This window comes from Myodes glareolus, chromosome 27 (assembly GCF_982192425.1).
Source record: "Myodes glareolus chromosome 27, mMyoGla1.1, whole genome shotgun sequence".
Taxonomy (NCBI): Eukaryota; Metazoa; Chordata; class Mammalia; order Rodentia; family Cricetidae; genus Myodes; species Myodes glareolus.
In genome coordinates this window covers 40,400,146-40,412,672 of record NC_142052.1, presented here as the reverse complement: position 1 = coordinate 40,412,672, position 12,527 = coordinate 40,400,146, and the positions used below count along the sequence as shown (strand labels likewise).

The 12,527-nt window shown below is 45.2% G+C and overlaps 1 pseudogene; it reads left to right on the top strand.

Moving 5' to 3' along the window:
- Positions 1–10,913: 10,913 nt before the first annotated feature.
- On the top strand, positions 10,914–12,527 carry LOC148117703 (mitochondrial import receptor subunit TOM20 homolog pseudogene; annotated as a pseudogene).

Here is a 12,527-nt window from a genome sequence, read left to right as displayed (position 1 = left end):
TGGAAAGTCCCGGGCGGCTCACGGAGTCCGGCAAGGATGGCCGTGAGTCCCTGCAGTGCCATGCGGCGGGGGAGTCAGGTGGGCGGTTAGGCGGATAAAAGGCTCATAGGACATAGCATTATTTAAAGAAGAGGGAGACATTTATTGCTTAAAGGAGAGAAAACAGAGAGAAAACAAAGACACAGGTACATGCGAGACGAATACACACACATACATACACACACACACACACACACACACACACACACACACACACACACACACGGGTGCGCACGCACCCACACCCACACACATACACGCACCAGAGAGAGAGAGAGAGAGAGAAAGATGGCGGCGGGGGGAGGTCCAAAGTGGCTAGGGTGGGCGTGGTTAGCTCTTAAAGTGAGCCAATGGAATAACACCCTGTCCATAGTTGGTGGAAACCTTTTGTAAGGATTAAAAGGTGTGGCATTGTCCTTAGATCTGGGCTTTGCAGTTTTAAAAGCCCACACTGGTCCAGTTAGTGTTCATTCTTTCGCTCTCTCTTCCTCTCTCTTCCTCTCTCTCTCCCTCTCTCTCTCTCTCCCTCTCCCTCTCTCCCTTTTACTTTTGGATCAGAGTGACAAGATATGAACTCTTAGCTACTGCTCCTGTGTCCTACCTGCCTGCTGCTGGACTGACCCGAAACTGTAAGCAGCTAAATGCTTGGCCGTGGTGTCTCTTCATAGCAATAGAACATTAACTACAATACAATAAAAAAGGTCAGGCTTTTTTTAAATTTTATTTTATTGGTTTTATTTTGTGGGTGTGTTTCATGTATATTTGAATGTTACCCGTAGAGGTCAAAGGACAACCTCAGGAGTCATCCCTCTGAAGCCATAGACCCTGGTTTGGTTTTGTTTATGTTTTTTTTATTGCTTTATATTATTTGTGGGTGTTTTGTCTACATCTGTGTCTGTACACCACCTATGTACAGTGTCTTTAGAGGCCAGAAAAAGGCTTCGGATCCCCTGGAACTGGGGTTACAGACAGTTGTGAGCTGTCATGTGCTGGGAATTGAACCTGGGTCCTCTGGAAGAGCAGCCAGCGCTCTTAAACTCTGAGCCACCTCTCCAGTTTTGTTTTTGCTTTTTGTTCTAAAATAAGTTCTCTTACTGATTTAGAGTTTTCCAAGGAGTCTAGGCTGGCCAGTGACGCCCCAGGAATCCACCTACACCTTCTTCCTTAGCACAGGGATTAGAAAGGCTACCATGCCTGGCTTTAAAAAACAAAATGTGAATTCTGGGAGTGTAACTTAGTTCCTCATGCTTGTGGGCCAAAAGCTTTTATCAATGGAGCTGTCTCCCCTTTGAATGTGTGTGGCTAAGGATGACCTGAATCCCTGATCCTCTCACTCCTATATCTTAAATTCTGGGATTTCAGGCATCAACCACCACATACTCAGTTTATATTGTGCTGGATTGAAGTCAGGACTTTCCTTCCTTCCTTCCTTCCTTCCTTCCTTCCTTCCTTCCTCCCTCCCTCCCTCCCTCCCTCCCTCCCTCCCTCCCCCCCTCTTTCTTTCTTGGTTTTTTGAGACAGGGTTTCTCTGTGTATCTCTGGCTGTCCTGGAGCTCACTCTATAGACCAGGCTGGCCTCAGACTCACAGAGATCTACCGAACTCAGGACTTCTTGCATGCTGTCAACATCCCTAGCCCAGTAACCCACCATAGCCTACTCTACCTCTCCAGCATTTGGGGAGGGAGAGCAGGTGGGCTAGGTGTTCAAGACTCGGCTTGTTTGGTTGGTTGTTTTTCAGGTGAGTCAGTGCAGTGACTCAGCAGGTGAGGGTGCTTGCTGTCAAGCCTGACAACCCAAGTTCAACCCTCTTTACCTCCACGGTGGGAGAAGAGAATCAGCTCCGCAAAGCTGTCCTGTGACCCCCAAAGGTTTGCCATGGCACATAGACATACGCACACACTCACAAACACAAACACACACACCCAATAAATAAATTTAAATTTAAATGTCAGTGGTGTGGTCATAGTTTCTCTTTGGAGTGATAGTTACAATGGTTACACGAAGTCTGAATACGGGCCGGGCATAGTGGCACACCCCTCTAATCCCAGCGTGGCAAGAGGCCAGCAGATCTCTGGGAGTTCAAGGCCAACCTGTTCTACAAAGAGAGCCCCCGGACAACCAGGACTACATGGTGAGACCTTGTCTATAAATAAAAATGATTAGAGTGAGGGTTCAGTCCCGATTGCAAAGAGAGAACACAAGCTCACTTGTCTAGCATGGATGATGGCCCCGGGTTTGGTTATCAGGGGGAAATGAAGATGTTTGGGAATGGGAACATACGCCTGCAATCACAGACCCGAGGAGCCCGAGGGAGGAGGCTTGCAGGGTGAAGACTAGCCGGAGTGATGTGGGAAGAAAGCAGCAACGACACAACAACTTCCAGAGTGTGTCGGATTCTCTGAGGAAGCCTGCATGCAAATTCTTGCAGATATGAGACTATAAAGGTCCTTTGCCTCTAAAGGGATCTCTCTCTCTCTCTCTCTCTCTCTCTCTCTCTCTCTCTCTCTCTCTCGTTTTTCGAAATAGTATTTTTATGTAGCCCTGTCTGTCCTGGAACTTACTCTGTAGACCAGGCTGTCCTCAAACTTAGAGATCTACCTGCCTCTGCCTCCTGCATGCTGGAATTAAAGGTGAGCACCACCACCTGACTTGGATATCTGTTGTTGACAGTCACCCTTAAAATAGGTTAAAGGGGGTTGGAGATTGGTTCAGCAGTCAAGAGTAGTTGTTCTTGCAGAGGATAGCTTGTTTTGTTTGGTTTTGGCTTTGGTTTTTCAAGAAAGGGTTCTCTGTGTAGCTTTGGAGTCTGTCCCAGAACTTGCCCTGTAGACCATACCGGCCTCGAACTCACAGAGATCCGTCTGCCTCTGCCTTCCGAGTGCTGGGATTAAGGTGTGGGCCACCACTGCCCGACTGAGAATCTGGTTGTGATTCCCAGCGGTGCACCAGGGGATCTGAAGAATTTGGGGATCTGAAGCCCTCTTCTGGCCTTCAGTGGCACCAAGCAAGCACATGATGCTCATATATACACATAAAATAATAAGGTAAGTAAATCTAAAACAAATCCTTTCTTTTTAAATGAAAATAAAAATGGACTGAAGGGGGGCTGGAGGTCCTTAAGAACTTCCTGCTCTTACCGAGGACTGGGATTCGGTTTCCACCCTCATATCAATCCCAGGGCACTTGATGCCCCCTCTTTATCCCAGTGTAGGCTGCCCTCACACCCACAGAGACATGCACACATACACACATGGTATTGAAGTGGCACACGCCTCTAATCCCAGTGCTCAGGAGGCAGAAGCAGGTGCATTTCTGTGAGCTCAAAGCTAGCCTGGTCTACACAGAAAGTTCCACACTATATAAGGCTCCATAGTGAGACCTCATCTTAAAATAAAAATAATAAAAAAGGGTTGAAGGTTGTTTGTTTCTATGGTCCCAGAGAGCAGACTTTGAGCTTTTTTTAGGCAAGGTGAGAACTACACCCGTCACCATGGTGAAAGTTTCAGCTACAGCCGGGTGACTGTTCAACTTCTCTGCCCAGTCCTGCTTCTGTGTTCACCAATATGGCTGGGAAGGGCATTCCCACAGACATCCTACATCCAAATTTTTTTTAAGGTTTATTTATTTATTATGTTTACAGTGTTCTGCCTGCAGGCCAGAAGAGGGTACCAGATCTTATCACAGATAGTTGTGAGCCACCATGTGGTTGCTGGGAATTGAACTCAGGACCTTTGGAAGAGCAGTCAGTGCTCTTTGCCGCTGAGCCATCTCTCCAGCCCCCCTACATCCAAATCTTGACGACAGAGACTAGTGCACAGGAAACCCAATATCAAATTACTGAGTTTCAGGAGTGACCCTAAAAAACAGGCTCTAAAATAAGGTTTTTGTTTTGTTTGTTTCGTTTTGTTTTGAGATGGGGCTCATGAAACACAGGCTAGCCTCCAACTCACTAGTTTTTCTCAGCCTGTGGGTCATGACCCCTTTGAGGTCATCTATCAGATATCCTACATATCAGATATTTACATTACAATTCATAACAGTAGCAAAATCACAGTTATGAAGTGGCAATGAAATAATGTTATGGTTTGGGGTCACCACAACGTGAGTAACTGTGTTAAAGGGTTACAGTATTAGGAAGGTTGAGAACCAGTGGGCTGGGTCGTGAAGCTGTTCATTATCCTGGTCTTCCTGCGTCCCATCTACCAAGTGCTGGGATCATGGGGCCTGGGCCACCACATCTGTTTAAAATGCGATTTTTAGGTCTGGCCGCTGGCCGTCTAGCTGGCAATGGCGGGTGAAGCACTAATAGCCTCTACAGAGATCCTGGAGAGAGACTTGAAAGGTTGGATGTGACTAACCGCTAATTAAAGCTTAAGTGGAGAGGCTGGAGGGCATCCCTGGCAGCTCAGAGTCTCATTTCCGGCACCGGGGACCAGAGGAGGCTGATGATCAGGTCTAGGGTTTGAGAGGCAAAGCTCCGTAATGGGGAAGTTTCCAGCTCAGCGTATCTATTAGACGCCATTGTCGTCCTGGAAAAGGACATGAACAGCCGAGGTCCCACATTCTCTGCACCAGCGGAAGCGGGCGAATCCTCTTTGTGAAAAATCTTGTGTTTTCCTCCTTAGCGTGAGGATGCAGAAACCTCTCTGTCTCCTAAGACGAGTGTCCCATTCAGAAACTCACTCCCCTTACTTCCCTCCTGGGCACCAGACCAACAGCCGGGGGTTAAGTCATCCACTAGGTAGCCAAGAAAGTCCTGCGTGTACTTGCCAGGAGGAGGGCAACTCAAAGACGAAAGACCTGGCCAACACGTACTGCTGTGGTGGAGTAAAGCCAGACGTAAATGACTGGGCAGTGGAGCAATAAGGGGTTAAACCCCCACTTGAAATAGTTTACATTTAGAGCTAGCAGCTCAGAGAGGGGAAACATTTTACCACCGTGGCTGTCAAGAATAAGGGTGTTTTTTTTTTTTAAGATTTATTTATTTACTTATTATGTATACAATATTCTGTCTGCAGACCAGAAGAGGGCACCAGACCTCATTACAGATGGTTGTGAGCCACCATGTGGTTGCCGAGAATTGAACTCAGAACCTTTGGAAGAACAGGCAATGCTCTTAACTGCTGAGCCATCTCTCCAGCCCCCAAGAATACGGGTGGTTTTTTTTTTCCTTTTTTTTTCAAGACTTATTTATTTATTTTGTTTACAGTGTTCTGTCTGCATGTGTGCCTGCAGGCCAGAAGAGGGCACCAGATTTCATTACAGATGGTTATGAGCCATCATGTGGTTGCTGGGAATTGAACTCAGGACCTCTGGAAGAACAATCAGTGCTCTTAACCTCCGAGCCATCTCTTCAGCCCCAAGAATACGGATGTTTTAACTGCTGGCACAGGAACTGCCTGGTGCTTCTCTAACAATGAATAGAAGAGCCTTTGGCCTTGGCTATGTAGGGAGTTTAATGCCGGCCCCGACTGCAGGAGAACCTGTCTCAGAAGCCGAAACAGGGCCGGAGAAACGGCTCAGTAGTTAAGAGCACTTGTTTTGTTTTTTGAGACAGGGTTTCTCCGTGTAGACTTGGCTATCCTGGAACTCACTCTGTAGACTGGGTTGACCTTGAACTCAGAGATCTGCCTGCCTCTGCCTCTGCCCCTTGAGTTCTAGACTTAAAAGTCTGAGCTACCACACCAGCCTGAACACCTATTATTCTTACATAGGATGTATTTTCTGTCCCCCAAACCCAAATAGGATAGGGAGCCAACACTTTTGTGACCCCTTGGGCCTTGCAAGGCACTATTCTCACAAACCCATACTCAACACACACACACCCCTACACACACACTCCCCCCCCCACACACACATAATTAAGAATTAAATCTTAAGTGTGGCAGTTGTGGCACACACCTCTAATCCCAGTACTCAGGAAGCAGAGGCATAAGATCTCTGAATTAAAGGACAGCCAGGTCTATAGAATGAGTTCAAGGATAGTCAGGGCTACTGAGAAACTCGGTCTCTAAAAAAAAATTAAATCTTAAAAACCAGCCATCTAGGGGTAGGTGGCTCAGTAGTTCAGATCTCTGGTTGTTCTAGAGGACCCTGGCTCAATTTCTGATACCCACATGGCTGCAGTCATTTCATCCCCAGGTGATCTGACTCCCTTTCTGGACTTTACGGGTGCTGCATGTTAGGGGTACATTGATATAGATTTGGAAAAAACATCCACACACACAAAATAATATTTAAATGAAGGAGAGGGGGTCATGATTTAAGTGTTACAGCCCTGAGGGGAGAGGTTTCCCCAGTGGAAGTGTTCCAGCATCATAAGTGTGAGATCCAATATGAGCTGTATTTCTTTTTCTAAAAAAAAATATTTATTTATTTATTATGTATACAATATTCTGTCTGTGTGTATCGAACCTGATTTTTCTTAACTCAGAATGAATCCACAGCTACTCATTTTCTGTGGAAACAAAAGCAAAATCTCTTCTCCAAAGTAACATACCTTTTGACTTCAGTTTTGAAGCCAAGGTATTTTCAAAATGCTTATCTTGGGTTAGTTCAGCTGCATTTATAAACAAAAGTCCTTTAGCAGCTGTTGCTCCTTCCTCAGCATTGAAACAATTCAAAGAGAGCATAATAACACACAGTATCAACATTCTCTGTTTATTTTCCATCTTTATGTGGCTTTATTTCAACCTCTATTTCTTTTATTTTTACTTTTAACTTTTGGCTTTTTGAGACAGGTTCTCTGTATATATCTTTGTCCTGGAATAATTCTGTGGACCAGGCTGTCCTTGAACTCACAGAGATCTCACCCTCTCAGCCTCCCCAGCACTGGGATTAAAGGTGTGTGCTACCTTTAAAGACAGAATAGCTTCAGATCTATACTGACAGTGGACTCTGATGTAAAATAATTTCTCATAGCAAAAATCCTTAACCTAATTGGCATACAAACAGACACATGAATCAATGGAATTGACTCAGAGGCATTAATCTACACACCTATGAACACCTGATTTTTGACAAAGAAGCCAAAACTGTACAATGGGAAAAAGAAAGCATCTTCAGCAGATGGTGCTGGCATACTGGAAGTCAACATGGAGAAGGATGCAAATGAGATCCATATCTATCGCCATGCACAAAACTCAAGTCCAAGAGGATCAAAGACCTCACATAAATCCAGCCACACTGAACTTCAAAGTGGGAAGCAGCCTTGAACACATGGACACAGGAGACCACTTCCCAACCATAACCCCAGTAGCACAGACCCCGAGAGCAACAATAAATAAATGAGACCTCCTGAAACTGAGAAGCTTCTGTAAGGCAAAGGACATGGCAAATAAGACAAAATGGAAGCCTACAGAATGGGAAAAGATCTTCACTAACCCCACATCTGACAGAGGGCTGATCTCCAATACATATATCAAGAAACTAGGCATCAAAATACCAAACAATCCAATTTAAAAATGGGGTGCAGATCTAAACAGAGAATTCTCAACAGAAGAATCTCAAATGACCAAAAGACGCTTAAGAAAATGCTCAACATCCTTAGCTCTCAGGGAAATGCAAATCAAAAAATGGGAGGGGTAACTGTAGTTGATATGTAAAATGAAAAAAAGAGATTTAAATAATCTTTTTAAATCTTTAGTGTAACAATAGACTCAGAGAGACCGAGTGGTGGTGATACACACCCTTGTTCCAGCACTTAGGAGGCAGAGGCAGGCGGATCTCTGAGTTTGTGACCAGCCTGGTCTACAGAGCAAGTTGTAGGACAGCCAGGAAAAAAGAAACAAAAAAAAAGACCCCGAGAAATTTTAAACTACTTACCAAATGTGGTAATACTTGATATTCTTGACATGTAAGGCAATAAACTTTGCTTTTTAGCATTGTGTTACATTGTGGTTTTTTAAAATGATGTTTAAACATATGTTCATTTTAGCAAGCTTCCATGAATCTTTGTGAATGTTTGCCACACAGCTATCATGGTTCCTCACTGGCTCGGAATGCTGGGTAGTCTTTCACAAAGTCTGTATATATAAACTATTATGTTGTGGAATATTATTTTAACTGTGTAATGCTTGATAGAGCCAGTGCCTGAGGGAACAGAATTCCCACCTTTCTGTGGTCCCTGCAACCCAACTGCGGCTGGTAGCTGCAAGAATTGCAACCGCTGGTTAGGTCAGCAATTGCTTCAGGGGCAGCTACTGTATTTAATGTAAAACAACACTACTATTTTAAAATTTGTTCTGAAAAGGGTATGAGCCTTTTGTTCTTGCAACTATAAGAAGATTCAACATCACGACCACTAAATTCATTCTGTGTGACCATCCACAGAGGTTAAGTAACACTTTAAGACCTCATGTGGAGCCCGGGCAGCCTCAGGGACTCATGGGTAGGATGCAGCTAAGGATGACCTGAAGAATATAAGATGTCTATCAGGTTATGTGGAAGGGCGTTTGGAGAAAGAGCTGAGGGGACTTGAGGTAGCAATGGGGCCAGGGTCCTGCATTTATGCGATACCAAAAACCCAAAGGTGGTTGAGGCCAGAGTGTTTCATGGCTCAGGACTTCTGTCTGTGAGTCCAGGCGACAAGCATTACCCTCAAAATGGCCAAGTTTAAAATTTTAAAAAAAAATCATTATTTTTCTTAGAGATAACTAAAACGTACTAAATTCTGGGAAGGCTGAGAAGAGAGGGATGGGAGAAGGTTTCTGATTGTCTAGGATGCCGTTGAATATGAGGAACAACATCTAACATTCTCTACAGAACAGGAGGATGGCAGACAACAGCCAATGAAATGTTTCACAAAAAGCTAGGAGACAGGCTATCAAACGTCCCTGCACAAAGAGATGGTAAGCAGCCGTTTCTTACCATCTTACCATAAATGGCCCAATGATTATTTTTAGATACTTTAAATCAATTTTCCTCAAGTTTTGAATTCTGGCCGATACCCAGGTATCCTCATGTGACCGTCAGGCACTATGCTTGTGAGTGGAGCTGCCACATTCTGTCCCACATACACATACAATTAGCACAACCAGGGATAGAGCCCTGGCCCCGTGGTGAAGGGTGCTCCCTGCCAAACCTACCAACTCGGGTTTGATCTCCAGAATCCACACAATGGACATAACCAACCCCCCCACAAGTTGTCCTCTGACCTCCACACATGCGCTGTGGCACGTGTGTGTATATACGATCCAACGGTTTTAGTTTGAATAAATCATTTTTTAATGCAATGGAAACAGATTGTGTCACGTGCCATCCGTTTCCCCTCGGTCGTCTAGATCAGCCACCCTGCTTAACTCTGTTATTCCTCCCTTCTTAGTCTATTGGCTAGCGAGCATCAGAAACCCAAGGTAACGAGAGATGCCTGCGCTTCCAGTTCTGTGGAAAGTTCGTTGTCTCCTGGCTGGAGCACTCTACCCTCTCTCCGTAACTGGAAAGAACAACTTTTCAAGTATACACGGATCCCCTGAATTTCCTCCTCACAACTTCACGCTCTTTGGCCACCATCTCCCTAGTGTCTCTCCTCACCCCGTTTTGACCTCTGCTTCCTGGTGAGCACTCCTGGTGGTCATTATAAAGCGAGGAGGCAGTTCAGGCACACACGTGGAAGAGCAAAGCAAGCCACCCTGCGCATGCTCACACTATCCGTGCCCACTGGACGGGTCTGTGGGTGAAGATAAACAGGGCAGGGACTCCGCACATCCCGCTCGCTGCTTACCCCAGATCTAGAGCAGGGCGCTGACCTGCTAAGTCCTGCGGGGCGGCGTAGTACTCTTTTCTAGAAATGGAGCCCCAGGTTCTATTTTTCCCACGAAGCAACTACAACAAAATGAGTTTCATTTTGCTTGAATTTAGCAGGAGGGGAAGGTTTGCACAGTAGGCAGACTTCCTGAAAAGATGTCCCAAGGCAGCGCTTTCCAGAAAGAGGTAAGTGGCTCTGGGACTCTGGGTGTAGCTCGGTGGTGGAGCGCGCAGTTAGGGTCAGAGACCCTGGGTTCTGCCCCCTAGTACCATAAACAACAAAGTGAAATAAATGGCCCAATGATTATTTTAGACACTTTAAATCAATTTTCCTCAAGTTTTGAATTCTGTCACTGTCCCTTAAAAAAATAAAATAAAATAAAATAAACTTTAAGTGGCTGGACGTTCTACATGTAAATGTATTTGTGGCTGTCTGGCCCATTCATGCTGCTATACACAAGTATCACTGACTGGGTTTTGTTTAATAAACTATAGAGCTTGATTTTTTTTTTCTTTGTTTTGGAGGTTGGGCAGTCAGTCCAACAGTAAGGTGATCATGGTCCTGGGTCTGGTGACTGCTGTCCGTAGATTCCAACATGGTAGCTGGTAGCTGCACCCTGCACCCCCAGCAGGAATAGCAGAGGGCAGAGGCCCAAGGCCTTTGAGCTCCTGGCGTGCTGGCTGGCATACATGGCATAACTACCCAAAGGTCTTGACTGTAATACTCTTAACACTGGGATTACACTGAACCTAACTTTTGAAGAGGGCACAGATATTTAAACTGCGCCTGTGACAAATTGACAGTCTTATCAGACCCATTTTTAATCAAAAACATGTTTCTGGGGGGCTGGAGAGATGGCTCAGCGGTTGAGAGCACTGACTGCTCTTCCAAAGCTTGGGAGTTCAATTCCCAGCAACCACATAGTGGCTCACAACCATCTGTAATGAGATCTGGTGCCCTCTTCTGGCCTGCAGGCGTACACACAGATAAAACATTGTATACATAGTAAATAAATAAATATTTAAAAAAAAACATGTTTCTGTACTTATACAGGTCACTCTAACTCTCAAATTTGGATTTGCATTTTAAAAAAATTGCTACACACACACAATGACAGTGAAAGCAAAGATGGTGGACCGCAACAGTACCATCGCCGCGGGCGTGTGCAGTGCCCTCTTCATCGGCTACTGCGTCTACTTCAATCGGCAAAAGGCGAAGCGACCCCAACTTCAAGAACAGGCTGCGAGAACGAAGAAAGAAACAGAAGCTCGCTTAGGAGAGAGCTGGGCTTTCAAAGTTAACTGCCTTAGAAGACGCTGAAGCTGTTCAGAGATTGTTCCCTGAAGAGATTCAGCTTGGTGAAGAGTTATTAGCACAAGGCCGTTACGAGAACGGTGTAGACCACTTGACAAATGCAATCGCTGTGTGTGGACAGCCTCAGCAGCTGCTGCGAGCGTTACAGCAGACTCTTCCACCACCAGGGTTCCAGAAGCTTCTGACCAAGCTTCCAGTCATTAGTCAAGAAGTGTTAGTGCTCAGAGCTTGGCTGAAGATGATGTGGAATGAGCCAGATAGCAACACTATAAATTCTGTTAAAAAATGATTTAACCATTAGCTTGGAAGCTGCTCGGCCCTGGGGGAATAAGGGCGAATGTGCCTGTCATGAACTGTCCCACACTGACGTCGACCAAAGCGAATGTGTGCTTCGAGTAGATCCATTGTCTGTTCTATTTAGCTTTTCCAGTGAAAAGTATTTTGGTAGGACTTTTCATTTTATAAATACACTGAGTTAACCAAAATGGATTTCGTTTATTCTGATGACATGGAGTTCAAATGTAAATACAGTAAGGAGAGTATTACTGAGATTAAAAACGCCTGGTGGTGAATTTTGAGAGATTGGAAGAGAGTATGAAGGGTAGTTGAATAATGCCCCTTTTTAAAGACTAGTACATTTTACTGTAAGTCCTAAAGTTGGATAGAAACATGTGTTTGCAGAGACCGTTAAAAAAATAGTTTCAAGGGCTGGAGAGATGGCTCAGAGGTTAAGAGCACTGGCTGCTCTTTACCAGAGGTCCTGAGTTCAATTCCCAGCAATCACATGGTGGCTCACAACCACCTGTAGTAAGAGATCTGGTGCCCTCTTCTGGCCTGCAAGTATAAATAAATAAATCTTTTAAAAAAATAGTTTCAAGCATCTCTTTTTGGCTTAAGACATAAACAATGGCATAAATAAATTGTAACACTTAATGCTTTAAGAGTCAGTGCAGCAAGGAGCACTACACATTTATGGAGATGGTGAAAGTCGGTGATAATCTCAGACCTATCATTTTCTCTTGAAAGACTATATTCTGAGATCCTTTCATTTTAAAAAAAGCCGGAGGCACCAGGATGCTACTTTATTGCAGGACTCTTCATTCTGAGAAACGCTGGAGTGACTCGCGGCAAAAAGAGAAATGACGTGTTCACGCAGAGAGGAAGGTCGCAGAGTGCGGGCCTCAGGTGAGGGCTGTAGAAACCCACAGCACCCGGGCAGCAGCTCTCTACCTCTAGGTGGGCTGGGAGATGAACAAGTAGCCTCCTACAACAAGGCAGGGCCTTTTGCTTCTGCTGTGCCTTTCCCTGTTTGCTGCGGCTCTCCTTCTCTGGTATCTAGCATGGTGTGAGTCGACGTGGGGAGATCTCCACTGCCTGTCCTGTAATATAACGTGTTCCTCTCTTGGAAACATCCCATTCTGTTGGGCA